The following is a 15,437-nucleotide window of genomic DNA, read 5'->3' on the forward strand; positions in this document are numbered from 1 at the left end:
ACCAATAACGTTAGAGTAGGGTCATCATAAGTAATGTTATAGTAGGGTCACCACGATTAATGTTATGGTAGGGTCATTACCAGTAATGTTAGAGTAGTGTCAATACCAGTAAAGATAGCGTAGAGTTACCACCAGTAATGTTTGAGTAGAGTCACCACCAATAATGTCAGAGTGGAGTCAACATCAGTAATGTTACAGAATATTCAGCACCAGTAATGTTAGAGTAGGTTCAGATCCATTAATGTTAGCGTGGAGTCGCCACCAGTAATGTTAGAGTAGCTTCAACACCAGTAATGTTAGAGTAGTGTCACCACCAGTAAGGCTAGAGTAGATTCGCCACCAGTAAATTTAGAATAGGGTCAACACCGGTAAAGTTGAAGTAGGGTCACCACCAGTAAGGTTAGAGATGGGTCACCTCCATTTATCATCATGGTGCAAAGCTATATTTAACTATCTAATGGATGAGTTAAGATTTCACGAATTATTACGAGACACCAGAAAACTAACGCAGTGCCCGTGTGGGAAGTTCTTTTCGGGGATCACGGTGTTTGTGCACAGTACATTCCATCTGCTATGAGTTCCCGCTGATTAATTTGATTTCATGGAGTTTCATGAACTGTGTTGTAAAATGTCCCCTTTGGCGCCCCAGGCACACTGAAGCGGAAAAACTTGCCTTGTTGGTTAAGTGACTGTAACTAACGCCAATTGTCCTGTGACTGAATTTCTCACGGGGTCACCGAGTTTTCTATAAAAGGAGTGTGTTTATGGGTCGCATGTACACTCTGATACTAACCATCCTGCCGGACAGAAGTCACATATTCTTCTAACAAAAATGGTACTGCCAACAATTCAAATGGTCCGCATCATTTACTATCCTGCACTCGCAGCCTTTGGCATTCCCAGTGAGTCAGTGTATCCTGTTATCTAATGGCTATTGACTATCTCAGTGTTACTGATTATGTAATGTTTGCCAAAATGTCCTCATTGCAGAGTCACTTATCCACCAGGATAAGTTGGTGACTGTCAGTCCGAATCCAACCAGTCCGCACGGCTGGTGAGGCTGGTCGGTAGATCGTGTGTGCCGGGCGCTCGCCTTTACTCCCTGTACTGAGGGAGGGCGAGGCTGACTTCCCCCCCTCCCCCCGGCCCCTCCAACAGTATAGAGATCAGTACAGGATGTGTTGCTTCATGTGGATGGTAATCACATCAGTTGCACACTAGTAACCTGTTTATTTAACGTTGATAATTGCACGGATTGCAGCCACCTCCACCCAACAGGGGGCTTTGAAAGATAATTTGAGCAATAGTTGCCGCTCAGGGAGCTGCTCCACTCCCCTCGGCTGCAAAGAACCTTCGCGTCTCCACCAGCTCCCGCTCTGTTACCAAGCAGCTTCCCCACCCTCCCAGGGTGATTGTACATAGACAAAGTGCAGAGTTTCGACCTAAATTGAATGATGTTCTCGCAACTGAATGTTTCGTTTGAATTCATATCTTTGCATTAATTGCTGTGAAATTATATTTAATATTTGGCAATGTCTGTCTGAAGTCTGCAGGGAAGGGCGGCGTATTTTCAGTCCCTCTATATTGAGTGTTCAATGTTTATTTGTTTTTTAATCTCTTCGTTAATGCTCGCCTATATAATTAAAAATCCGCCTGCACAGGGACACATCTGCACACTCCCCCACAATATGGTGTGAGGTTTATCAGAGTGTGCCCGTTACTGACCGCTTGTCCCTCTTTCTTACAGCGAACCTACTGACAATCGTCATTCTCTCCGGAGGAAAATGCGGTCTTTCCAAAGGTATCTCGGTCTACATGGTCGCCATGGCAACATCAGATCTACTGGTCATGATCATCAATGTGCTGCTGCACCGTGTTTTTACATATCACTTTCCACATTCATTCCTCGGCTTCACTGCCGCCTGTAGGTTGCTTATATACTTGAATGCTGTTGCCCTCGATATGTCTGTGTGGATTACCGTCACCTTCACATTTGACCGCTATATCGCGATAAGTTGTGAGAAGTTTAAAACGAAATATTGCACAGTGAGAACTGCGGCCGCCGTCTTAACAACGGTCTCTGTTCTGATCTGTTTAGACAATATGCCCTATTCGTTTGCATATGAAACTGACCGAATAATTAACAATATTCACTGGGGTTGCCTCTTGAAAGTGAGCTTTTTTACTTCGCCTGCAGCTACAGCATTCGCCTGGTTCGAAACTGTTCTATCTGCAGGGCTTCCTTTTGCTTTGATATTAATGTTTAATTGTTTCACCGTCAGACGTATTTTAGTGGCCAGTAGAGCCCGCAGGAGACTCCGGGGTAACAGCAGTGAGAATCAGAGCGATCAGTGTCTCGTCCAGTTTTATAGTGTTGTGGCTGACAGCTATGGTTACTTATTTAATTAACTCCCTGGCCATTCATGACCGACCCGATTATACATCTCCTGCGTACATCGCCTCTGCAACCGTGTTTATGCTCATGTATTTGAGCTCCTGTACAAACACGTGCATTTATGCAGCGACTCAAACCAAATTCAGAGAAGAGCTGGTGAGATTAGTGAAATCTCCTTGGACATTGATTCGGAACTTGGTTAACAAAATGTGAAGATCAAACCCGAGCTTCCTATCCTAACAAGAGCACAATTGCAGATGGTGTTCCGTTTTGGAATGGCCGTCCTTCAGTTGGGACGAAACCCAGATTATTGTTCCGAAAATGAACAGGTAACAGGAAACATGTCTTCCATTTTGAGCCGTGTGTTTGATATTTGCTGCTGTCTCGGGGTGAACATAATCGTTTCTAGCCTATCTTGTACATCTCTATCAAATCACACATCAACCTCCTTTGCACTAATAAAAGCAAATCCAGCTTCTCCAACCTGTCCTTGTAGATAAGAGCCCCCATTCCCGGAACCATTCTGGTACTTTGTCAAACGCCTTCCGAAAATCTATGTAGACAAAATCCATTGCATTCCCTTCATCGATCCTCTCAGGTGCTTCATCAAAAAATTCAATTAGATTGGTCAAACACGATCTGCTTTTTAGCTTAAACCTCAGAAATCCGTGTTCCCACGGGTGAGTAGGCAGAGGGTACTCACCCGTAGGCCCGATGGAAGTGCCAGTTTCCTGCATGCACTGCGCATGCGGGGGAAACCGGCACTTCCAGTCCCCTGAACGAAGGGGTTCAGAGGTCGAATGCGTACGCAGGAGCGGCTGCGTGTGCGCATCGAACTTCGGTTTTTTTTACATGTTTTCCCGCGAGGGTAAGCCTGCAGAAGTTAGAAATGTAAAAAGCAGACGTAAGGCCTGCTTTTTACAAGGTAGGTGGTGAATTAATTAAAATTAAAACATTTTTCCACAGGTTTATTACTTTTAAATACTTTAAAGCAAGGTAAGTTTATTTTTAGCCCCGTTAGAAAATAAAATTATTTTTTTCAAAAATGTAAATTATTGTTTAAAATAGTTATTTCATGTAATTTATAGTTTATTTTAAAAATGTGATTTTTAAAAAAAAAATGTATTTGAAGATTTAGTGCTATTTTGGGGCCGTAGTATTTATAAGGCTTGACAGCACTTCCTGTCAGACATATGAATGGCGCATTCCCTGCTCCAATTGGCTCCCCATGGCCCACATGATCCCAGGGGACACATCGAACTAACTGCGCCCCTGGGATACACAAGCACTGCGCGCCAGCAGCTGGACCAGGCCCTGGGTCAGAATTCCACGGGGGCCCAGAGCTCAACAGCCGGCATGCAAGGTAAGTGCAGATCGGGGGCTTGCACCTGTGGGAAGCCCCCAACCTGAATTTCTGGGCCAATGTGTTCCTTGTTTATTGTTTCTAAAACTTTACCCACCACCGATGTTAAGCTGACCGGCTTTTTGTAACTAAGATTGTCCTTATACCATTTCTTGAAAAATGGTGTAACATTTGCCACTTACCAATCCTCAGGCACCTCCTCCGCATCTAGTGAAGAATGGAAATTTATGGTAACCCCCCTTCCGCTACCTCCTCCCCCAATTCCCTTAGCAAACTGGGATGCAAGCCATCTGGACCAGGCGACTTTTCCACACAAAGTATACCCAGCCTTTCTAGTACATCCTGTCTATCAATTCGCAACCCTTCCATTGCTTATAACTTGTCCACTTCTACCGATATTGCATCAGCATCCAGCTCCTTAGTAAACACTGAAACAAAATACTCATTGAATATTCTAGCCTTGCCCTGTGCCTCTAAGCATTTATCGCCTTCTTTGTATCTAATAGGTCCCACGCCGACTCTCGGTACCAGCTTACACTTTACATGCCAGTAGAAGATTTTGGGGTTCCCTTTTATGTTAACAGCCACTCTACTCTCATATTCTCTCTTTGCCAATCTTATTTTCATCTTCACTTCCCCTCTCAACTTATTGTATTTGGTCTCAATCTCCCTTGAAGAATTCACCTGACATGCATAATAAACCCTCTTTTTTTGCTTCTTCATATTGTCTGTCTCCCTCGTCATCCAAGGAACTCTTACTTTGTTTCTTTACCCTTCCCTATTGTTGGAATGTACCTAGCCTGTGCTTCGAACATCTTCTCCTTAAAGATAACCCATTGTTCCCTTATAATTTTGCCTGTTAATCTTACCCTGGCTAGAACTTTTCGCATCTCATTGAAGTTAGCCCTATTCCAGTTTAGAAGTTCCACTCTTGATTGTTCCTTGCTCCTTTCCATTGCCAGTCTAAATCTTATGATATGATAATCACTCGGACCCAAGTGTTCTCCCACAGACACTTGTTCGATCTGGCCCACCTCATTCCCCAGCACCAGATCCAGCAATGCCTCCTCCCTAATTGGGCCAAAAACATACTGGTCAAGGAAAATCTCTTGAACACATTTCAGAAATTCTAACCCCACCTTTCCCTTTACCCTAGCATTATTCCAATCGATATTTGGGTATTTATAGTCGCCCAATATCACCACTCTATAGCTCTTGCATATCTCTGCGATTTCCCTGCAGATTTGCTCCTCTACCTCCCTCTCACTATTTGGAGGCCTGTAGAATATTCCCAACAGCGTGATCATACCCTTTTTACTCCTCAACTCTAACCAAATGGATTTTGTCCTTGTCGACTCAAGAACATCCTGCCTTTCCACCACTACAATGTCTTCCTTAATCAGCACTGCCACCCCATCTCCCTTTTTTCTTCCCTATCTTTTATGAAAACCGTGTACCCTTGAATGTTAAGTGGACTGTCCTCGCCGTTGTTAAGCCACGTTTCCATTATTGCCACAACATCATATTGCCACCTGACTAATTGTGCTTGTAGTTCACCAACCTTAATCATCACAACTTGTACATTTACGTACATGCATTCGAAACCCATTTTTGAACTTTTTGTAGTGTTTCTTAATCTGCTCCTATCTAATATGGTAGTGCTTCCGCCTCTTGTTCTTCTTTCTTCTCCAACACACTCACTCTTTTAAGCACCTTATTTCTCTATTCTACTCCTACATACTGCTGCCAATCTCCCTGCCAAGCTTGGTGAAACCCATTGAAAGTAGCTGTGATATAAAAAAAGGCGCGAGCCCAGATACCTCAGTCGGTGAAACATCAGATTTTAATCTGAGGTTTCAGGGTTCAAGTTCCTGTACGAATGCTGCTTTTAAATCAAAATTCTCAATTCCATCTTTCAGGCAACCCCCTGAACCACAAACTGCTCATGCTCATCTCATTAATGTATTAGAAAGATCTGTCACACTGGCGGTGCTTTAAGGTACATGGAGCGATAGTTTCGAGATGATCAATTTCTATGTTCATGCAGCTCCATGAAACAGGAGCATTTCAAGCTGCTCTTCCCTGTTGTCTCAATAAAACTTCTTACTATGTGTTGCATATTTGTCACAACACCTGAATTTTGAAATATATTACATGTGCTAGTATTTAGTTAATCTACATTAAACCGTTGCAAGTAAACGTATGAATCTTTTGATGGAGTATTTTCTACTGTCACTGCTTTCAAGTGTAAACTTAGGTCTTGTCTTCAGGGTTAAAATCAGCGCCTTGAACCCTAAACCCTCAGATTAAAAGGCGGATGTTCTACCGACTGAACTACCCGGTATCATGCGTGTATGCTATCACAGCGACCTTCACTGATTGACATTCAACATTACATCGTGCACATCCTTCTGCACAGATCCCGCCTGTACAGCGCATTTCTCTCACCCCCACATTTCACCAATACCCTGCCCCACCACCACTATGTACACGCTCTTTAATATTTTATGTTTTCTGGGGCTGCGTGAGTGAAAGTAAAAATGGATAATCGTGAGCCAACTACTAATTTAAGCTGAGGGCAAAGATGGGCACAACATGTCAGTAGCAGAGCCATTAGGAAATCTTTGCAAATGCACGTACTGGGAACTGGTGAGCAAGACTGAACACGGACAGGGGGAGCGGGGGAATGCAAGCAAAGCTTCAAAAGAAACTATGTGCGAAAATGAGAAAAGAGCATATGAAATATTTGTCTTTCTTAGCAGAGGCATCTTGTAGAAAAGCTAAAGCTTTATAAAATAATACTTAGGCCCGGGCTGGAGTATTGTGTCCAAATCTGGGCACTACACTTTAGGAAGGATGTAGGATACAGAGGAGATTTACTGGAATTGTACCAGCGATGAAGAAATTCAGTTACGTGGGAGAGGAGAGAAATTGGGGCTGCTCTCCTTCGAGTAGAGAAGTTTAAAAGATTTAGAAACATAGAAACATAGAAGATAGGAGCAGGAGTAGGCCATTCGGCCCTTCGAGCCTGCTCCGCCATTCAATGTGATCATGGCTGATCATCCAAATTCAGTACCCTGTCCCTGCCTTTTCCCCATATCCCTTGATCCCTTTAGCCTCAAGAAATATATCCAACTCTTTCTTGAATATATTTAATGAACTGGCCTCCACCGCCCTCTGTGGCAGAGAATTCCACAGGTTCACCACTCTCTGGGTGAAGAAATGCCTCCTCATTTCAGTCCTAAATGGCTTACCCCTTATCCTTAGACTATGACCCCTGGTTCTGGACTCCCCAGCCATCAGAAACATCTTTCCTGCATCTAGTCTGTCCAGACCTGACAGAATTTTATAGGTTTCAATGAGATCCCCTCTCAATCTTCTAAACTCCAGTGAGTATAAGCCCAATCGACACAATCTCTCCTCATACGTCATTCCTGCCATCCCAGGTATCAGCCTGGTGAATTTTCGCTGCACTCCCTCCATGGCAAGAACGTCCTTCCTCTGGTAAGGTGACCAAAACTGCACACAATACTCAAGGTGCGGTCTCACCAAGGCCCTGTACAACTGTAGCAAGACATCCTTGTTCCTGTACTCGAAACCTCTTGCTACGAAGGCCAACATACCATTTGCCTTCTTAACCGCCTGCTGCACCTGCATGCTTACCTTCAGCGACTGGTGCACAAGGACACCCAGGTCTCTTTGCATTTCCCCTTCTCCCAATCTATTGCCATTCAAATAATAATCTGCCTTCCTGTTTTTGCCACCAAAGTGGATAACCTCACATTTATCCACATTATAGTGCATTTGCCATGTTTCTGCCCAATCACCCAACCTGTCCAAATCGTACTGGAGCGTCCCGACATCCTCCTCGCAGCTTACCCTCCCGCCCAGCTTTGTGTCATCTGCAAATTTGGAGATATTACATCCAATTCCCTCGTCCAGATCATTAATATATATTGTGAACAGCTGGGGTCCTAGGACCGATCCTTGCGGTACCACACTAGTCGCTGCCTGCCACTCAGAAAACGACCCGTTTATTCCAACTCTTTGCTTTCTGTCCGCCAACCAGTTCTCTATCCAAGTCAATACCTTGCCCCCAATCCCATGTGCCTTAATTTTGCAAGCTAATCTCTTGTGTGGGACCTTATCGAAAGCCTTCTGAAAGTCCAAATACACCACATCCACTGGTTCTCCCTTATCTATTTTACCAGTTACATCCTCAAAAAATTCCAGTAGATTAGTCAAGCATGATTTACCTTTTGTAAATCCATGTTGACTTTGTCCGATCCTGTCACTGCTTTCCAAGTGCTCTACTATTACATCTTTTATAATAGACGCTAGCATTTTCCCCACTACCGATGTCAGGCTTACCGGTCTATAATTCCCCGCTTTTTCTCTACCACCTTTTTTGAATAGTGGGGTAACATTAGCTACCCTCCAATCCATGGGTACCGTTCCAGAGTCTATCGAGTTCTGGAAGATGATCAGTAATGCATCTACTATCTCTAGGGCCACTTCCTTAAGTACCCTAGGATGTAGACCATCAGGCCCTGGGGATTTATCGGCCTTCAGTCCCATCAATTTTCCTAACACCATTTTCCTACAAATACTGATTTCTTTCAGTTGCTTGCTTTCATCAGACCCTATGTTCACCGGCATCTCTGGGAGGTTATTTGTGTCCTCCTTAGTTCAGGTGTTTAAAATTATGAAGAGTTTTGATAAACTAAAGAAGAGAAACTGTTACTCGTAGCAGGAGGGTCGGTAACCAGAGGACACAGACTTAAGGTGATTATCAAAAGAACCAGCAGCGAGATGAGGAGAACTTTTTGTGCGCAGTTAGTTGTTATGATCTGGAATGTACTGCCTGAAAGGGAGGTGGAAACAGAATCAATAGCAACTTTCAAAATGAGATTGGATAAATACTTGAAGGGGAATATTTTACAGGGCTACGGGAAAAGGACAGGGGAGTGGGACTAATCGGGTAGCTCTTTTAAAGAGGCACAATGGACCGAAAGGCCTTGTAAAAGCTTAAAAGATAAATCAAATTTTAAAGGAGAATCTGAATGCCTCTAGTGAGGCCACACGAAATGATGTTTGTGAAATGTATGGATCCTGGTTAGTGGAACAAGCCCGTGATAACCTGCAGAGCATTGCTGAGGGGAACTCCCATTGTGGGTGACTGATCGACATCTGAGGGCAATGCACACTTCTCAATTTACCATGAATAGGTGTAAAGTCAGGGGGTTGGTAACAAGCGTACCATGAAACATGGATGCCATTTGCAGAAAGAGAACAACATTACCTTATTAGGGACAGTATTTTATTATCCCATCCTGCACGAAAAGGCAACCCCAAATCCTCTATTCCGCGTGGAGAATATAGCAGTACGCCAGGGAGATGACTTAATAAGGTATGTCGAACCCGCGCAGTATGTGATCCGGTTGGATGAGACCACATGGGTATCCCCAGATCTTACCGGGTACGCTCAGGCTCGGGATACATTCATCTGTCCTGATGCCATGGTAGAACACGCAGCACCTGCGCGCGGGTTTGATTGGGATGGGATACAATGGAACCGCACCACGAAAGTCATTGTAGGAGAGCTTTTCCCCGTACAGTCTGCATACCGAGGAAAAGGTGAGTATTGTGTCAGCACCATACACCGGGAATACCATAAGAACATAAGAACATAAGAACTACGAACAGGAGTAGGCCATACAGCCCCTCGAGCCTGCACCACCATTCAATAAGATCATCGCTGATCATCGACCTCAACTCCACTCTCCCGCCCGATCGCCATATCCCTTGATTCCCCTAGAATCCAAAAATCTATCTATCTCAGCCCTGAATATATTCAAAGACTCAGCATCCAAAGCATTCTGGGGCAGAGAAGTCCAAAGATTCACAAACCTCTGAGTGAAGAAATTCCTCCTCATCTCGGTCTTAAATGTCCTACCCCTGATCCTGAGACTATAGCCCCTAGTTCTAGATACTCCAGCAAGGGGAAACAACCTCTCAGCATCTACCCTGTCAATCCCCGTCCGAATCATGTACGTTTCAATGAGATCACCTCTCATTCTTCTAAACTCCATAGAGTATAGGCCCATTCTACGCAATCTCTCATCATAGGACAGTCCTCTCATCCCAGGAATCAATCTAGTGAACCTTCCTTTCACCACCTACAAGGCAAGTATATCCTTCCTTAGATAAGGAGACCAAAACTGTACCCAGTGCTCCAGGTGTGCCCTCACCAAGGCCCTATACAATTGTAGCAAGCCTTCCTTACTCTTACACTCCAACCCCTTGCAATAAAGGCCAACATGCCATTGCCTTGCTTATTGCTTGCTGTCCCTGCATGCTAACTTTCTGTGTTTCTTGCACGAGGATACCCAAATCTCTATGAGCACCAACATTTCAAAATTTCTCACCAGTTAAAAAAATATTCTGTTTTTCTATTCTTCCTACCGAAGTGAACAACCTCACATTTCCCTACATTATGCTCCATCTGCCACCTTACTCCCCACTCACTCAGTCTATCTATATCCCTTTGCAGACTCGTTGTGTTCTCCTCACAGCTTACTCTCCCACCTAGCTTTGTATTGTCAGCAAACTTGGATACATTACACTTGGTCCTTTCATCTAGGTCATTAATATGGATTATAAATAGCTGAGGCCCCAACACTGATCCTTGTGGCACCACACCAGTTACAGCCTGCCAACCTGAAAAATATCTGTTTATCCCTACTCTCTGTTTTCTGTCCACTAACAAATCCTCTATCCATGCTATTATATTACCCCCAACCACATGAGCCCTAATCTTGTGTAATAACCTTTTATGTGGCACCTTATCGAGTGCCTATTCGAAATACAAATATACTACATCCCCGTTATCTACCATGCTAGTTACATCGTCAAAAAACTCTAATAAATTTGTCAAACACGATTTCCCTTTCATAAAACCAAGTTGACTCTAACTAATCATGTTATGATTTTCTAAGTGCCCTGATACCACTTCGTTAACAATGGATTCCAGCATTTTCCCGACGACTGACGTCAGGCTAACTGGCCTGTAGTTCCCTGTTTTCCCTCTCACTCCTCTCTTGAATAGCGGTGTTACACTTTCGACCTTCCAATCCGCTGGGACCTTTCTAGAATCTAGGGAATGTTGGAAGATCAAAACCAATGCCTCCACTATCTCTTCAGCCACCTTTTATAGAACCCTAGGATGTCGGCCATCAGGTCCAAGGGATGTATTGGCTTTTAGTATCATTAGTTTCTCTCGTACTTATTCTCTACTGTTATTAATTACGTTAAGTTTGTCGCCCTCATTAGACCCTTGATTCCCCACCATTTTTGGTATGCTTTTTGTGTCTTCTACTATGAAGACAGATACAAAATATTTGTTTAACGTTTCTGCCATTTCCCTATTCCCCATAATAATTTCTCCTTTCTAAGCCTCTAAGGTACCAACGTTTACTTTTGTCACTCTCTCCCTTTTTAGAGACTTGTAGAAGCTCTTACAATCTGCTTTTATATTTCTTGCTAGTTTCACTCATATTCTATTTTTTTACTTTTTTATCAATATTTTGGTCATTCTTTGCTGGTTTCTGAAACTTTCCCAATCCTTAGCCTTACTATTATTCTTTGCAACATTAAAATCTGCTTCTTTCAATCTAATACTATCCTTAACTTCTTTAGTTAGTCACGGTTCGATCATTTTTCCTGTGGAGTTTTTGTTTCTCAATGGGATGTATTTTTGTTGAGATTTATGAAATATTTCTTTAAATGCTAATCACTGCTAATCTACTGTCATACCTTTTGATCTATTATTCAAATCTCCCTTTGCCAACTCGCCCATCATACCTATGTAATTGGCTTCATTTAAGATTAAGACTCTAGTTTCTAACTTAGGCATGTCACTCTCAAATTTAGTGTGAAATTCTATCATGTTATGATCACTCTGCCCCTAAGGATCCTTTACTATGAGATTGCTAATTAACCCTGTCTCATTACACAATACGAGATCTAAAATAGCTTAAAATAATGTTTCAAGTCTGATGAAGGGTCATCGATCTGAAACATTAACTCTGTTTCACTCTCCACTGATGCTGCCTGACCTGCTGAATATTTCCAGCATTTTCTGTTTTTATCTAAAATAACCTATGCCCTTGTTGGTTGCATGATGCATTGTTCTAGGAAACTGTCCCGGATACATTCCATGAACTCGTCCTCCAGAGGGTGAGGTGGTGGTGAGGTAGAGCTGGGTGTCACCTGCCAATATGTTTACCCTGATGCTGTTTTTGTGGATAAGGTCGCCGAGGGGAAGCACGTAGATGAGAAATAGGAGGGGGCCATGGATAGATCTTTGAGGGACTCCAGAGGTAACAGTGCGGGAGTGGGAAGAGAATCCATTGCAGGTGATTATCTGGCTATGATTGGACAGAAAATAATTGAACCGGGCGAGTGCAGTCCCACCCAGCTGGACAACAGAGGAGAGGCGCTGGAAGAGGATGGTGTGGTCAACCGTGTCAAAGCCTGCCGACCGGTCGAGAAGGACGAGGACCACGGTTACAGTCACATAGGATGTCATTTATGACTGTGATAAGGGCCGTTTCGGTACTGTGGCCGGGGCGGGAACCTGATTGGAGAGACAGGTATTATTTGGAATGGTTCCTTTTATATAAATATATATCAGGTAATATGGGTAACGTGAGGTAACTGCTAAGATGTGCGTAACTTGTAAGCAGCAGGCCCATTAGGAAATCATTCGGCCTCAGTTCTTTAATTCACACTTTAAAACACCGGCATTATCTTATAACCGATCACAAAAAATGTTATAATTCGCAAAAAATGAATAATATTCATTTATTTTATTGAGGCTGCAGGAAACATCAGCTTGAATTGTTCGTGTTTTAAGGTGCCATATGAAAGTAAGTTTTGAAAAACTTAAACTAGCGGAATAGCCACTGCATACACTTGAACCCTGGAGCCTAATATTTAAAATCTGGTGCTCCACCTGATCGAGCCAGGCTCAGGCTTTCAATTTCACACAGCGACCTCCACTGGCTGACATGGAACATTACATCTTTACCATTCTGCATTTCCCACTACATTCATCCCGCGTGTACAACGCATTTCTCTCACACACCCACACTCACTGCCTGCCACAGGCCTCACTAATGGCTCCAGTTTGCAATAAGGAACAGTGCAATCTGCTTCGGTAAAGTGTGCTGCCGGGGCGGGAGAGAAATGTTACGAAAAAGCACAATCTTTAACAGGCTCAAATGCTAAAAAAGCTGTACAAGGCCAATGAACGAAGCTGAATTTATTGATGATTACTCATAACCAAGTAGCAAAATCAATGGAAATTGGGAAGTGAAGATGTGGGGCAGAGGTTAATGAAATCATAGTATGAGGAGGCCATTCGGCTCACCCAGCTTCTGGCGATGCTTTGGTGGAGCAATGCAACTAATCCACTCCCTGCTCTTTACCATTGCCCGGTCATTATTTTCCTGCAAGTATTTATCCAATATTCTTTTGAATGTTACTATTGAATCTGCACTCACCACCCTTTCAGGCAGTGCATTCCACATCATAACAACTCACGGCGTAAAAAATGTTTCTTCAAGTCGCCTGTGGTTCATTTGCTAATCACCAACAATCTGTGTCTTCTGGTTACCGACCCTTCTGCCACTGGAAACCGTCTCTCCTTATTTACTCTATCAAAACCATTGGTGATTTTGAACACCTCTATCAAATCTCCTCTTAACCTGCTCTGCTCTAAGGAGAACAACCCCAGCTTTTCCAGTCTAGTCGCATGAGTGAAGTCTCTCATCCAGGGTACCATTCCAGTCAATCTCTTCTGCACCCTCTCCAATGCCTTGATACCCTTCCTTAAGTGCGGTGCACAGATTTGGACAGAATAGTCCAGTTGAGGCCGAACCGTGTTTTATAAAAGTTTAGCATAACGTCCTCGCTTTTGTACTTTATTCCTCTATTAGTAAAGCCAAGGATACCACAGGCTGCTTTAAAGCCTTTGGAACTTGTCCTGCGAATTTCAAAGATTTGTGCACATAAACCCCATGTTGGCCTTTATCTCAAGGCGGCTGAAATATAAAGGGCTGGGTGCTATGTTACCGTATTACAAGGATCTGTTCAGACCCCACTTTGATAATTGCATTCAGTTCTGGGTAACGCACCTCAGGAAGGGCAACTTGGCCTTGGGCAGGGTGAAGCGCACAGTTACCGGAATTATACCGGAGCTAAAAGGGTTACATTGTGAAGACAGGCTGAATAGACTAGGCTTGTATTCCTTTGAGTATATAAAATGAAGGCGTGATCTAACTGTCCTATTTAAGATGATGAAATGAGTTGATATTGCAGATAGAGAGAAACGATTTGCTCTGGTGGGGGAATGCAGAACAAGGGGGCTTAACCTTAAAATCAGAGTCCGGGCTGATGTCAATAACCACTCCTTCATACACTTGGAAGTGTAAATCTGGAACACTCTGCCACAAGAACCTGGTGAGGCTGCGGCTTAATTGAACATTTCAAAACTGAAATTGGCAGATTGTTGTCGCAAGGGTACTGAGGGTTAGGGAACTAAGGCGGGTACATGGAGATAAGATGCAGATCAATCATGATAGGACTGAATGGTGGAACAGACTTGAGGGGCTGGCTGGCCTACTCCTGCTCCTATAATCCTAGAATAAGACGAGGTGGTGAGATTAAGGAGAAGGGAGTCAGATTGGGGAGAAGGGATGAGATTGAAGAGTAGCGATCAGATGGAAGAGAAGAGTTTAGATTCAGGAGAAAGGATCATTTCAGTTCGAAGCTGACTCAGGGCAGGTTGATGGCTGTTAATGTGTTTGAGATAGAATGTGCTGAGAAGAGGTGTCGATCTGAAGCAATGGGGTGACGGTGCGTGTACTCAGGGGGCAGCTGTGGGCAGGAAGTGAAGAGAAGGTAATACCCTACCACAGCCACTCAGTGTCGCTGTTTTATTGGCACTTTAGAGCCCGGATAGCTCAGTCGGTAGAGCATCAGACTTTTAGAAACATAGTAACATAGAAAAAGAGTAGCAGGAGTAGGCCCATTCGGCTCTTCGAGCCTGCTCCGCCATTCAATATGATCATGGCTGATCCTCTATCTCAATACCATATTCCTGCTCTATCCCCATACCCCTCGATGCCTTTTTGTGTCTAGAAATCTATCAATCTCCTTCTTAAATATATTCAGTGACTTGGCCTCCACAGCCTTCTGTGGTAGAGAATTCCACAGGTTCACCACCCTCTGAGTGAAGAAATTTCTCCTCATCTCAGTCCTAAATGCCCTACCCCGTATCCTGAGACAGTGACCCTTCGTTCTAGACCACCAGCCAGGGGAAACATCCTCCCTGCATCCAGACTGTCTAGCCCTGTCAAAACGTTATACATTTCAATGAGATCCCCTCTCAGTCTTCAAAACTCTCGTGAATAATCTGAGGGTGCGGGGGTTCAAGTCCCTATTCATCCTCTGCTTTAATCAATGGATACCGCAATTTAAAGCATCGATGTTAGATTATATCGCTACCAAAAATCGTGTTGAATTGAAAAATATTCATGTGTTCATGTATTTTATTCAGACAGCAGAAAAGATTAGCTTGAATTGCTCGTATTTTATGGCTCTCAGAAAAGTAAG

This window comes from Somniosus microcephalus, unplaced genomic scaffold (genome assembly GCF_052327205.1).
Source record: "Somniosus microcephalus isolate GS21.2 unplaced genomic scaffold, FLI_Smic_1.0 unresolved_chr2, whole genome shotgun sequence".
Lineage (NCBI taxonomy): Eukaryota > Metazoa > Chordata > Chondrichthyes > Squaliformes > Somniosidae > Somniosus > Somniosus microcephalus.